This window comes from Triticum aestivum, chromosome 3D, assembly GCF_018294505.1.
Source record: "Triticum aestivum cultivar Chinese Spring chromosome 3D, IWGSC CS RefSeq v2.1, whole genome shotgun sequence".
NCBI classification, from domain to species: domain Eukaryota; kingdom Viridiplantae; phylum Streptophyta; class Magnoliopsida; order Poales; family Poaceae; genus Triticum; species Triticum aestivum.
This window is the reverse complement of record NC_057802.1, coordinates 75432587-75446392: the sequence shown is the minus strand read 5'-3', so window position 1 is coordinate 75446392 and position 13806 is coordinate 75432587.

Genomic DNA, 13806 nt, shown 5'->3' with positions numbered 1-13806 from the left:
GAGTACCTCGAGGGCGGCAGCAGCCCTTTGTTTTCTTCTTTTAGTAGATTATATGTTTTCTATATGTAAAAAACTGTGGAACGCCTAAATATCGCCGAATCTATGTCGTGTTTGCCGAATTTTGGTCGAATGTGTTTTTAAAAGTATTTACAAAAATGGCGTCTGGGGGCGACCTGGGGGCGGCGGCTGGGAATCCGATCACCCCCACGCCGAAAATATCGTTGGTTCGTCCCCAAGCGGCGCTTTTTCTAGCCCCTGGGGGGCGAACGGCTAGAGATGCTCTTACATTCGGACGAAATGAAATATTTTGGAAGACAGGAAACCAATGAACAATGTAAACCCTCGTTTCAATCCACTCGGCCAGTGTGTCGTGGTACTAAGTTTGGCAGTAAGAATAGGGGGTACGTATGAGGAGGCAAGGTCCTAACTATGGCAAGGTTGTACACACGAGTTTACGAGTTCAGGCCCCTCTCGGAGGAGGTAAAAGCCCTACGCCTCGGTGCCTTGAGGCGGTCGACTGGAATATGAGTGTGTGTGTGTGTGTGTGTGTTACAGGGGTGCGAACCCTTGTGCTAGTGGAGGGCGGTGGGTTATATAGAGTGCGCTAGGATCCCAACCAACCCACATTACACAGGGTTCAATATACATTAAGACAGGGCGTTACTGGTAACGCTAGCTATAAAGTGCCATAAATGATCTTTAAGACTACGGAGTGAACGCCTGACCGTTGCCATCCTGAGTGACTTTAGGTCTTATGTACTCTGAGTGGTTTCTTGTATGGTCGAGTGACTTGACCTTGGTCGAATGGAATTGGGGTATCCGAGTGGGATAATTGGTCGAGTGGTTGCACTCCAAGGTTACTTCAGTCGGTATCCATTGTTATACCTTGAATGTTCTTGACTCTAGGGTAGTGACCTTGGGAAAGGTGTCTAGGTCAGGCCTATGACCCTATCCTAGGTCTATGGCATTGTCATTAGCCCCCGAATGGATTGAGGTCCGAGTGAAAAGAGAGTTGAAGTTGATTCCGACCTGATTTTTATGCTTCGGAGGCATTTTACCTGTGTCTGGAAATCATGTTGAAACTTCAACATTATTTCAGTCGCCTTTATCGATTCAAAGGTTGCCGAGTGAACTATGCTGACAATCTTCGAGTGTTGATATGGTACGAAATCTTCGGCGTGATTGGTTACTCTGCGGTTTCCGGATCTCACGGGATTCAAAATTTTGGAGAAGCGCGCGGGACGGAACCCGCCGCACTAAATGGAATGGATGGACAGGGGTGCCTTGATTCTCGCGCCACCTTTTTCGCCATGTGTGCGCGACTATTGCGGGATTTGACAGGATTGCTCGGGCCCACAATTCAGTCACTCGGAAATAAGCCTATATAAGGTCGACGAGGCCGATGCACTTGCATAGTGCACCTCATCTCTCCCTTCTTCCTCTGCTTCTCCACCACACCTCCCTCTGTTCTCGATGCCGCCTCTCCGCCCGTACACCATCCGCCGCAATGGGAAAGGACAAGACGGCGACCCTGGAGCGCGCGAAGAAGGCGACGGCGAAGGGCAAGAAGACGAGTCGGGGGTCATCGTCGAGATCTGGTCTCCCGCCTGGTTGGATCCAGGGTGGACTGGATTCGATCTACAATTCAGAAGGAGGACTTGGAAGACCTGGCTGACGGGGGTTTGATTGCCCACAGATCCTGGAGGTTGCCGGGGAACGAGACCGAGCCTCAACCACAGGAGGGTGGGTGTGTCCTCCTCGCAACTCATGTCGACCGCGGCTTCACTCTGCCTCCGCATCCATTCTTTCGTGGTTTCTTGAACTTTTTTGGTGCCCAACTTCACCATTTCTCTCCCAACACCATCACATATCTTGCTGCGTATGTCTCTCTGTGTGAAAACTTCTTGGGCTGTCGACCGCATTGGGGTCTATTCAAACACATCTTTACTTGCCGTTCCCAAACTGTGAAGAAGGCAAATCCGACTGACGAGAAGACGCACGTGATCCAAATGTGCGGGGGCTTAGGGATCCAAACGAGGGGTAGGAGTACTTTTCCTGCTATGACCCTTCCCGAGTCGGTTAGGGGGTGCCAGTCGACTTGGTTTTATTGTCGAGATGTTCCGACTCCTGGTCAGTCGACTGGACTTCCTCCCTTCTCCATGGATCGAGTCCGCCAACCCTCTTCATTGACCATGACTCCAGCAGCGAAAGGAGAGGTGTTAACGTTAGTCGACCGGGTGGTCCAATTAGTCCATGATGGCATGACTGCTGGCATGGATTTGCTGGAGGTGTTTCTCAATCAACGCATCCAGCCTCTCCAAGCCCGCGGTCATCCGATGTGGATGTACTCGGGCGCTGGCGACACCACTCAGGTCCACACAGAGGAGGTCCCCGAGGATACGGTGGCATAGTGGTTGCGGAGCATCACTGGAAACAAAGACAACCCCAGGGGGTCCAGAAGAGTCGCTCCATTCGATGCCGATAACGAACCGGACAAGGTCTGACCTTTGTTACCGAGTGTCCTTTTATTCTGATTTGCAACTGTCCTTGAACTCAATTGATGCTTGTTTAACTCTTTGCCTTGCAGATTTATACTGAGATGCCGAACAGGGAGCAAATCCAAGAGGGAACGGAGAGCACAGACGAGAGTGGCGACTCGCAATCCCCTAATGACAATGAAGAAGACAATGATGACTCGGACGACAGTGAGGAAGTCGACTCACCACCTCGCTCAGAACGGCGATCCAAACTGTCTCAAGACCCTGCAGGCGGTCATGGCAAAGCGGTTGCGCCAAGTACGCAGGCATCAAAGCGCACTCGGACATCCACTCCCGATCCGACAAAAAAGGCCCCGAAGCAGCCCAGGGTTGCGCCTACAAAGCCTCGGAAGGCCCTGCCTAAGATCAAGGTGGACGTTCATGTTGCCTCTGCGTAAGTGTTTCTCCTCTTTGCTTTTCTTTTGCTCAAGAATTCTATGTTTGTTGCCAACTCACTCGCCTGTTTGACCAAGTGAATTCTGAAACTTTCAGTGCTGCTACTTCTGGGACCTCCATGGACATTTACAAGGATGAAGATGATGAGGAAACTGAAGATACGGCCACTTCCAAAGCAGGTATGATTCTGCAATATTGCTTCTATTTTGTCAATGGAACTGTCGGTACACCAAATTTTTACGGTCGAGTCTTTTGCGGCGCCGCAAAATGTCATTGAACTTCCAGACGACGATGAAGACATGCCTCAGAAGACCATGGGAAGAAAGGGCAGGACTTCGAGCAGGTGGGTGCCTGCTAGCAAGGCACCTCACTCGGAACCAGTGCTAGAACCAGTGATCCAGCAATCCGGAGATCCAGTTCGGGCTTCTGTTTCTTTTGTCGTTCATGTGTCGACTGATCGTCCTTTGGCGTCGACTGCCCAAGTCCTTGCTCCATCCGTGCAACTCCATGCCTCAGATCCCTTGGCTGCTTCGACTGTTCCACCAACCCCGCTCTTTGTTACCCATCATGTCCCAGAGGACCAAGTGAACGCTGCTAAGGAAGCTATACGCCAAGCAGGCCTTATGATGGAGCAAATGAAGGTGGTGCGTGAAGCTAGCCAGGCTGCCTATGATGCCAGCTCTGCTCTCCAAACCAATGTCCAGGTGAGTTGATTTCCGACTGATCTTTCAACTTGATCTTTGCTCTTTTAGGGTATGGTACTTGAAAATTGCTGCTTTATTATTCGTAAGATGTCCGTGGATGAGCGTTTTGAAACCTTTAATGTGCATCGATCATGAGTCTGCACCTTGCATTATTCACCCACTGGGCGCTTTAACTTTTGCTAAATAGTTCTTCCACTTGAGTCAACTAGGTAGCGTCGAGTGTATCTTTGGATCAGTGGGGGCACGCAGAGTGCACCCACTGGGTGTAGTCCCCGAGACCGCCGTCGAATGTTTGATTCGGCGGGGGTCTTTGCCAAATGCCTCTTTACAGTTCTTCCACTCAGTCTAGACAGGTCGTGCCGAGTTGGATCTGGACCAATGGGGGCACCTACAACCACTGCGTGTAGTCCCCGAGACCGCGGTCGACTGCGCGCAGTCGGCGGTGCTCTGAGAATGCTTTGCCGTTTTTCTTTTTTTTCTTTGACTGGACGGACCATGTCGAGTGAGAAGCCGAACCAGTGGGGGCACGCCAAGTGCACCCACTGGGTATAGTCCCCGAGACTACTGTTGAATGTTTGATTCGGCAGTAGTCTTAGAACTCTTTTTGCCGTAATGACCTGAACTTGTATCTTATCGCTCCGAAGCAATCGGCCTTTGTTCCTGTCGACTGACGTGTCTTATTGCAGAGATCTTGTGAGCTCGGGGCTCAGTTTGCTGAATTGGAGAGGAAACAGATCCTGCTCAATCTCGACCTGGAACTGGCCAAGAAGAACTTGCAGAAGGCTAAGGATGAAGCGGCTGCCATGGGAGGTAATAACTGATCGGTTGTGCACCTTGTCATCTTTTCATTTTCGTCTTTTGAACCGAGTGACTCCACTCGAACAGATGTGCGTAGTGAAAATAGACAACTCCAAGCTCGTCTGAAGAATGTTATTTCTTTAGACAAAATGAAGCAGGCTCTGGAGCAGAAGGACCTCGACCTTGCAGCAGCGCAGAAAACGGCGCGAGAGAAAACTGAACTTGCCGACAAGAAGCTGGCTTCAGTCTGTAAGTTAGAAGAAGAAAATGCCAAGCTGAAGACTGCCATTGATGAAGCCAACAAAGAAGTCGTGCAGCTCAAGAAGGACAAGGTGGCCCTGACTGACAAGGTTGGAGACCTCACTCAGAGGAGGGACGGACTAGAGGCTTATCTGGGAGGACTCGCCAAGAAGATGTTCCTTATGCTTGAAGGTACTTTCCCTGATCTGACTGATTTGCAAATGCTGACTCATCATACAACTATCGGCTCATCTTTTTCTGTGTATGCAGAATTCTGTCAAAACTTCGAGGAAGAGACTGGGCGGATTGAGACAAATCTGGATCCCATCAATTTCCTTGTCAAGGATGAAGCTGCGATGAACGTGCTGCGTCTGGAATCTCGCCTCGGCAGCGTTATGGACTATCTTGCACGACTGAAGGTGGTAGTGTCGCAGGTTGACACGGAGCTCTGGCCACATGTGACATTCCAAAATGACCTCGAGTCTCTGATGACTCGACTTAATGAAATCCCTGGTCGAGTGCAAGCGTGGAAGAAGTCATCTACTCGGTGCAGCGCGGACGTGGCTCTGTCTCTGGTCTGCGTTCATTGCAAAGAAGATAAGGAAGAGAAGTTGGCAGCCCTCAAGGTCGCCAATACCAAGAAGCTTCAATTTCAGCCCTTCATGGAGATTTTCATCGAGGCTGCTACTCGGATTGCTGATGGAATCGACCTGGACGAGTTCGTCGAGCCAGCTAACCCTCCTCCTGCGGAATGAACAAACTTTATGCCTTGATTTTATTTGCCTCGGGATGCCGAGTGATTTTGTAACCATTAAACTCTTTCGGGCCTGATGCATGAGCACTTTCATTCGCGGTTCTGAACCTCGCTGGATTTACCTGAACTTGGTTTTTCTTTGAATATGGTTGCTTTGTCTTTAGCACTTTCAAATCTCTTGACTCCGAGTGAAACTTGACTCTTCACTCGGAATAGGCATTGTACTTGTGATGCAGCTCCGACAAGAGGGCTGAGGACACAAGCATTAGATGCCGCGCACGACCTGTATCTCGTCGTCCTTACGAATCAGGATGGAGCGGACGTAGTACTTATGGCACAGCTCCGACGAGAGGGCCGCGGATATGAGCACTAGATGTCGTGCATGACCTGCACCTCGTCTTCCTTGTGGATCGGGATGGAACGGACGTTGTACTTGTGACGCGGCTTTGAGTGCAACCGCTCGTTCTTTTTGTGGCGCAACTCGGAGCGTGTGGCCAAGTTTCCAAGTAAGAGGGTTGCTCTTCACTCGGCGTATGTTTGTAACTTAGGCAAGAACGGGATCGTAGCTAAGTTCCCGAGTGGGAGGATTGCTCTACACTCGGAGTATGTTTTAACTTACGCGAGTACGGGGTCGCAGCTAAGCCCCCGAGTGAGAGGATTGCTCTCCACTTAGAGTATGCTTTAACTTAAGCGAGTGCGGGGTTGCAGCTAAGCCCCCGAGTGGGAGGATTGCTCTCCACTCGGAGTGTTTTCGAAACTTAGGCGAATCAGGTTCGCGGCTAAGCCCCTGAGTGGGAGGATTTCTCTCCACTCGGAGTATGTGTTAACTTAGGCGAGTGCGGGGTCGCAGCTAAGCCCCCGAGTGGGAGGATTGCTCTCCACTCAGAGTGTTTTTGAAACTTAGGCGAATCAGGTTCGCGGCTAAGCCCCCGAGTGAGAGGACTGCTCTTCACTCAGATTGTTTTTGAAACTTAGGCGAATCAAGTTCGCGGCTAAGCCCCCGAGTGAGAGGACTGCTCTTCAATCGGAGTATTTTTAAAACTTAGGCGAATCAGGTTCGCGGCTAAGCCCCCGAGTGGGAGGATTGCTCTCCACTCGAAGTGTTTTTGACACTTAGGTGAATCAGGTTCGCGGCTAAGCCCCAAGTGGGAGGATTGCTCTCCACTCGGAGTATGTTTTAACTTAGGCGAGTGCGGGGTCGCAGCTAAGCCCCCGAGTGGGAGGATTGCTCTCCATTCAGAGTGTTTTTGAAACTTAGGCGAATCAGGTTCGCGGCTAAGCCCCTGAGTGAGAGGACTGCTCTTCACTCGGAGTATTTTTAAAACTTAGGCGAATCAGGTTCGCGGCTAAGCCCCCGAGTGGGAGGATTGCTCTCCACTCGGAGTGTTTTTGAAACTTAGGCGAATCAGGTTCGCGGCTAAGCCACCCACTGGGGGATTTAAACACATGTGTCTATGGGATAACAATCATTAAGATACTGCAAAAATCTTGTCTTTGATAAGCAAACTGAAGGATTCTTATTACAACTCGTCGATCCGAGTGTTCAGGTATAAAAACGGCGGAGCAGCTCCGCATTCCACGAGCGTGGCTCTTCTTCTTTCTTGGCTACGTTGTAGAGGTGATACGCCCCATTGTGGAGCACTTTGGTGATGATGAAGGGGCCTTCCTAGGCCGGAGCAAGCTTGTGAGGTCGCTTCTGGTGCACTCGGAGCACAAGGTCTCCTTCCTGAAATGCTCGACCTCTGACATTTCTGGCATGGAATCGACGCAGGTCTTGCTGATAGATGGTCGACCGGATCAGAGCCATATCTCGTTCTTCCTCTAGGAGATCAACTACGTCCTGGCGTGCTTGTTCTGCTTCGGCTTCTGAGAAGAGATCCACTCGGAGGGCGTTGTGCAGCAAGTCACTCGGAAGCACAGCTTCAGCCCCATACACCATGAAGAAAGGAGTTCGGTCAGTCGACCGATTTGGAGTTGTTCTCAGTCCCCATAAGACAGACGGCAACTCAATCACCCAAGCTCCAGCAACATGCTTGAGATTGCGCATCAGTTGGGGTTTTAGCCCTTGAAGGATCAAACCATTCGTCCTTTCTGCTTGCCATTTCAACTGCGGGTGCGCGACAGATGCGTAATCGACCCGAGTGCCCTGGCAAGCACAAAGCGCTCTGAACTCATCAGAATCAAAGTTGGAGCCGTTATCTGTGATAATGCTGTGGGGGACCCCATTCTGAATATCAGTTCTCTGATGAAACTAATGGCAGTGCTTGAATCAAGGTTCTTGATAGGCTTGGCTTCGATCCACTTGGTAAATTTGTCGACTGCTACTAGCAAATGAGTGAAACCACTTCTACCGGTCTTGAAAGGTCCAACCATGTCCAACCCCCAGACTGCAAATAGCCAAATGAGTGGGATAGTCTTCAAGGATGCAGGCTTGTGAGACATGTTTGAATAGAACTGACAGCCTTCACACTTGTCGACTATATCCTTTGCCATCTCATTTGCACACGGCCAATAGAATCCCGCTCGGTATGCTTTGGCTACGATGGTCCGAGAGGACGCATGGTGACCACAGGTCCCCGAGTGGATTTCGTTTAGAATCATTCGACCTTCTTCTGGGGAGATGCAACACTGAGGAACTCCGGTGACACTTTCCTTGTAAAGATGTCCACTTATCACGGTGAAGGCTTTGGATCAACAAACGATCTGGCGGGCCTCATCTTCATCTTCTGGGAGTTCCTGCCTGAGCAGGTATGCGATATACGGCACCGTCCAGTCGGGGGTGATCACTAGCACTTCCATGATCAAGTCGACTACAGCTGGGACTTCAATCTCAGTCGGATTGGTTGAACTTATCGGTTGCGGGGGCTCTTCCGTGAAGGGATCTTCTTGAACTGACGGGGTGTGGAGATGCTCCAAGAACACATTACTGTGGATAGGCTTCCGAGTGGAACCTATCTTTGCTAGATCATCAGTAGCTTGATTCTTGATTCGGGGTGTGTGGTGGAGCTCTAACCCTTCAAACTTCTTCTCTAGCTTTCTTACTGCATTGCAATAACCAGTCATAGCTAGGCTCCAGATATCCCACTCCTTCATCACCTGATTGACCACTAAGTCTCGGTCGCCGTAGACCATCAGGCGAGGGACGTCGAGTGAAATGGCCATACGTAACCCATACAAAAGTGCCTCATATTCAGCCTCGTTGTTTGAGGAATCAAAGTGAATCTGGAGGACATAGCTGAGCTTTTTGCCTCTTGGGGATACCAAAACCACACCTGCACCAGAACCATTCAACATCTTGGACCCATCAAAGAACATAGTCCAATGCTCCGAGTGAATCTGAGTCGGTTGCTGTTGTTCAATCCACTCGGCAAGGAAATCAGCTATTGCTTGGGACTTGATTGCTTTCTTTGCCTCAAACTTGATATCCAACGGAAGGAGTTCAATCGCCCATTTTACCACTCGACCAGTTGCATCCCTATTGTTCAGAATTTTTGATAATGGAGTGTCGCTGACGACTAAAACCGAGTGGTCTGAAAAGTAGTGTGCAACTTTCTTCGTGGTTATGTAAATTCCATAGACAAGCTTCTGATGATGTGGGTATCTCTGCTTGGACGGATTCAAGACTTCATAAATATAATACACTGGACGCTGAACTTTATAGGCTTTGCCTTCTTCTTCCCGCTGGACCGTGAGCACTGTACTGACAACTTGTCCAGTGGCTACAATGTATATCGGTAGAGGCTCTTTGCTGATTGGAGCAGCAAGCACCGGCTGGGTGGAAAGCAGGGCTTTGAGCTCTACAAACGCTGCTTCGGCTTCCGGAGTCCACTCGAACTTATCAGACTTCTTCATCAGTCGGTAAAGAGGCAATGCCTTTTCACCGGGACGAGAAATGAATCGGCTCAATGCAGCTAAGCAACCTGTAAGCTTCTGAACATCATGCACACACACAGGGCTTTTCATTCGGAGGATTGGTGCAACTTTCTCTGGGTTTGCGTCGATCCCTCGTTCGGAAATGAGGAAACCGAGTAACTTTCCACCTGGGACTCCGAATGTGCATTTTGACGGGTTAAGCTTGATAACATATCTTCTCAAGTTGGCAAAAGTTTCAGCGAGGTCAGTTAGTAGGTCGGAACCTTTACGTGACTTGACCATGATGTCATCCATGTATGCTTCCACATTCCCACTGATTTGAGTGAGCAGGCACTTCTGAACCATGCGCATGAATGTGGCGCCAGCATTCTTGAGACCAAAAGGCATGGTAACATAGCAAAAACACCCGAATGGGGTGATGAAGGCTGTTTTTATTTCGTCGGGCCCATACAGTCGGATCTGATGGTACCCGGAATACGCGTCCAAAAAGGACAAACGCTCACATCCCGCAGTTGAGTCGACAATTTGATCAATGCGGGGGAGAGGGAAATGATCTTTCGGGCAGGCCCGATTGATGTGTTTGAAATCGATACACATACGAAGTGAAGCATCTTTCTTGGGGACCATGACAGCATTGGCGAGCCACTCGGAGTGGTATATCTCACGGATGAACTCAGTTGCCAGAAGCTGAGCCACCTCCTCGCCGATTGCCTTCCTCTTCTCCACGACGGACCGACGGAGATGCTCTTTAACGGGTTTTGCTTTCGGGTCGACTCACAAACGGTGCTCAGCCAGTCCCCTGGGTACACCCGGCATGTCAGATGGTTTCCATGCGAAGATGTCCCAGTTCTCACGGAGGAACTGGATGAGCGCTTCTTCCAATTTGCTGTTGAGTGTTGTTGAGATATGAGTCGGAGCAGCTTTGGGATCGGTCGGGTGAATGTGAACTGGCTTTGTTTCACCGGACGACTGAAATGCAGACTCTGAAGCAGGTTTCTTGGCATGCAACAAATCACTCGGATCTGCATTCTTCTGGTACTCTTGCATTTCTACTGTTGCCATCCGTTCAACAGCAATCTTTGAGCCCTTCTGGAGGCACTCTTCTGCTCTCTGCCGATTTCCACTGACTGTGATCACTCGGTGACCTCCTCTTTGTCTTTGTCCTTATCGGATTCCTTTTCCTTCTCACTGGGCTGACCCTCTCGGAAGCTCTGAATCAGGAGTCGACATTGTCGAGTGGTATGTTTGGGGTAAATCAGGTTTCCCTCTTCATCTTTCTTGGTGTGTGTATGACATGGTAAATAAAGCACATCATTTCCCGCTTGATCTTTCACTTTCTTGGGGATCCAAGGCCCCTTAGGCTTTCCTTTGAACTTCCCCTGGTTCACAACTGCGGCCTCACCAGGACCTGCGGGTTCGTCTTTGCGTTTCTGCTTCCGACTGAATTCCCTCCTCCGACGTCCTGGGCGACTGGTTTGTTCTTACCACTGCGGAGTCGGTCTCCTTCCTCGCCGTTAGCGTACTGAGTGGCTATTTCCATCATCCGAGTCAGAGACATGTCTCCTGTCCGACCGAATTTCAGGTTAAGCTCTCTATACCGAACGCTCTCCATGAAGGCGCAAACTGCTTGATGCTCTGACACATTCTCCACTGTGTGATGAAGAGTGGTCCATCTCTGGATGTAATCTCTCAAAGTCTCATTCTGCTTCTGGAGACAATGTTGTAACTCAGCCAGCCCTGCAGGCCATTTGCAAGTGCCTTCAAAGGTTCAGACAAACACTCGGGCCAATTCTTCCCAACTGAAGATGCTACGAGGAGCCAACTGATTTAACCAAGTTCTGGCTGAGCCCTCCAACATCAAGGGGAGGTGCTTCATGGCTACATCATCATTGCCGCCACCAATCTGCATAACCACTCGATAATCCTTAAGCCAAGTATCTGGTTTCGACTCACCAGTGAACTTGCTTACTCCTGTAGCCAACCTGAAGTTGGGAGGGATCTCAGCAACTCTGATGGCTCTGCTGAAACATTCAGGCCCAGAAACATGTACTCTGCTGCCAATCGGACGATCTTTGTCCTGTCCTTCCCTGTGTGCCCTGTTCCTGTCGACCAGACCTTGCACAAGAATTGATCTTGCATCAAACCTGGGCTCTCTTGGGTCGACTGGGATCCTTCGCTCATCGCCATGCGGGCGCCTGTCATCGTACTGCCGGGGCACATATGATCAGCCCCTCGGAGGTGGTGTAGGCACTCGACGGCGGTCATCACGACCGAGTCGATGATCATACTGCTCGTGGTTCTGACCCAGGTACCGCTCTTGGCGGTGCCCACGTCCCTCACGCCGCAGAGGCGATCTTGGGCTGTGAGCCGACTGGACTGTGTCTGCCACCACGGACCTGCTATGGATCCTGTTGCGCGACTTAGAGACGGTTGTGTTTTGCTTGCCTGCTGCCCGGAGCAGCGATCGGATCGGCATCAAACCTCTTCCAACCTCTGATTGGGACGGCTGAATCGACTCCGCTATATGGGCTACAACTGTAAGATTCTGGATCGGAGTGCGGTATACCTGGGGCTCAGGCGGGAACAACTATCATTGTCGTCGACTGGATTCGGGGATCAGTCGACGGGCACGCTCGTCGAGTGAATGCTGAAGGTTCTCCAAATGCGTGCGCTCGGCCAAGGTGGCCAGGCGCACGGCCTCCAGGGCCCGTGCCTCGGAAGTCTCCCCCACGATGGGGGTCTGGAGCGCCTCCATGTTGCGGCGATGCAACTCATCCCTTTGCCCCGACGTGAGGGCTTGGGGTTCATACTCATCATGAGCATACGACGGACCATCGCCGCCGCCATCGCCACCGCTGCGACGGAAACCAGGTGGGTTGTGACGGGAGTCGACCATGAGGACCTCCGCCGCGGGGTCGCTGCTTCCGCACTCGGAAAGAGTGTCCGCGGAGCCAGTCGACTCGACCGTAGAGGGATTCGTCAAGCTCGATTGCCGCAACTTGGGGGTGGCCGTCTGACGGGCCACCGCGTGCTTCACCCATCGCTGGAGCTGCGATCGACCAGACCGCTTGCAATGGCATGTAGCAGGGAGAGTGGATGATGAAGAAAACAACCGATACTGGGTCGACGGCTACCGCAGGAGGACGCCGCATGCACTCGTGCGAAAGTGTGCCGCCCCACGGACGGGAAGGGCCTCGACGTCGAGGGGGGCCTCCTGGAGCCAGGCGGAGTCGTCGGCGACAAAGACAAGCATGCCGAGACGGATCTCGTGGCCCAAAGCCAAACCACCGCCAGAAACCATGTTGATGGAGATTGAAAAGACTGCAACCTCACCGGAAGTCGCTAAGACGCCTGCCCCAAGGTGGGCACCAATGGTAACCCACAAGTATAGGGGATCAATTGTAGCCTCTTTCGATAAGTAAGAGTGTCGAACCCAACGAGGAGCTAAATGTAGAACAAATATTCCCTCAAGTTCTATCGACCACCGGTACAACTCTACGCACGCTTAACATTCGCTTTACCTAGAACAAGTATGAAACTAGAAGTACTTTGTAGGTGTTTTTGGATAAGTTTGCAAGATAATAAAGAGCATGTAAATAAAAATTAGGGGCTGTTTAGATAGACACAACTAAATTAGTTTTAGTAGAGAGCTTTTTGTCACGAGAAAGTTATTTGTCCCTAGGCAATCGATAACTAGACCGGTAATCATTATTACAATTTTATTTGAGGGAGAGGCATAAGCTAACATACTTTCTCTTCTTGGATCATATGCACTTATGATTGGAACTCTAGCAAGCATCCGCAACTACTAAAGATCATTAAGGTAAAACCCAACCATAGCATTAAAGTATCAAGTCCTCTTTATTCCCATACGCAAACAACCTACTTACTCGCGTATATGCTTCTGTCACTCACGCCACCCACCATAAGCAAATCATGAACATATTGCAAACCCTACAGCAGGGATCCCTCATGCTTGCGCGACACGGAGAGCACCATAGGACAGCACCAATAATAAAACATGCAACTCAAACCAATCACGATCATCAATTAACCCATAGGACAAAATGGATCTACTCAAACATCATAGGAGAGCCATACATCATTGGGAAATAATATATAGCGTCGAGCACCATGCTTAAGTAGATATTACAGCGGGTAAAAGAGGGGTTACATCGCTGCATAGAGGGGGGAAGAGTTGGTGATGACGGCGGTGAAGTTGTTGGTGTAGATTGCGGTGACGATGATGGCCCTGTCGGCACTCCGGTGCCACCGGAAGCGAGGGGGAGAGAGCCCCCTCCTTCTTCTTCTTCCTTGACCTTCTCCCTAGATGGGAGAAGGGTTTCCCCTCTGGTCCTTGGTCTCCATGGCATGGGAGGGGCGAGAGCCCCTCCGAGATTGGATCTGTCTCTCTGTCTTTCTCTGTTTCTGCGCTCTGGATTCTGCCCTTTCACCGTTTCTTTTATAACCGGAGATCCGTAACTCCGATTGGGCTGGATTTTGG